This window comes from Euprymna scolopes, chromosome 43, assembly GCF_053919585.1.
Source record: "Euprymna scolopes isolate OS-2025 chromosome 43, ASM5391958v1, whole genome shotgun sequence".
In the NCBI taxonomy this organism is placed as follows: domain Eukaryota; kingdom Metazoa; phylum Mollusca; class Cephalopoda; order Sepiida; family Sepiolidae; genus Euprymna; species Euprymna scolopes.
In genome coordinates, this window is record NC_136524.1 from 56,949,906 (window position 1) to 56,950,524 (window position 619).

The window sequence follows — 619 nt, forward strand, 5'->3', positions numbered from 1 at the left end:
GTGTACCAGTATTTATGCAAAATCGAAGGTGTTGAAGGAAGAAGTCTCAATTTTAATATGTCTTGGAAGGAAATTAAACTGTTGTATGTTTTCTACTATAACCCTTAATTAATTTATTTCTCTATCTCTCGATTTATATATATATATATATATATATATATATATATAATTTATTTCTCTATCTCTCGATTTATATATATATATATATATATATATATATATATATATATATATATATATAGTCTAAAAAAATACAAAAATAACAATAAAGAAGCAGTTAAGATTCCCGGAAGGACAAAAAAAAAATAATTTTAACAGTATCGCAGACTAAACACATACGTAATCCGATTTCTAAAAATTTTATAATGACCAAAGAGAATTAATTTATATATGGATGAAAAAAAGGCCTTAACTAAAATTGTTAAATAGAAATAGACTTAGCAATTGCATGAGCCGATTTCGCAAAATGTCTTCCATTTTAAAACAGAATTTAACAAGATAAAGATGAAAAAAGAAAACCTTAACTATACATTTTAAAATAGAAAATTGGTATATATATATGTATATATATATATATATATATATATATATATATATATATATATATATAATATGACAA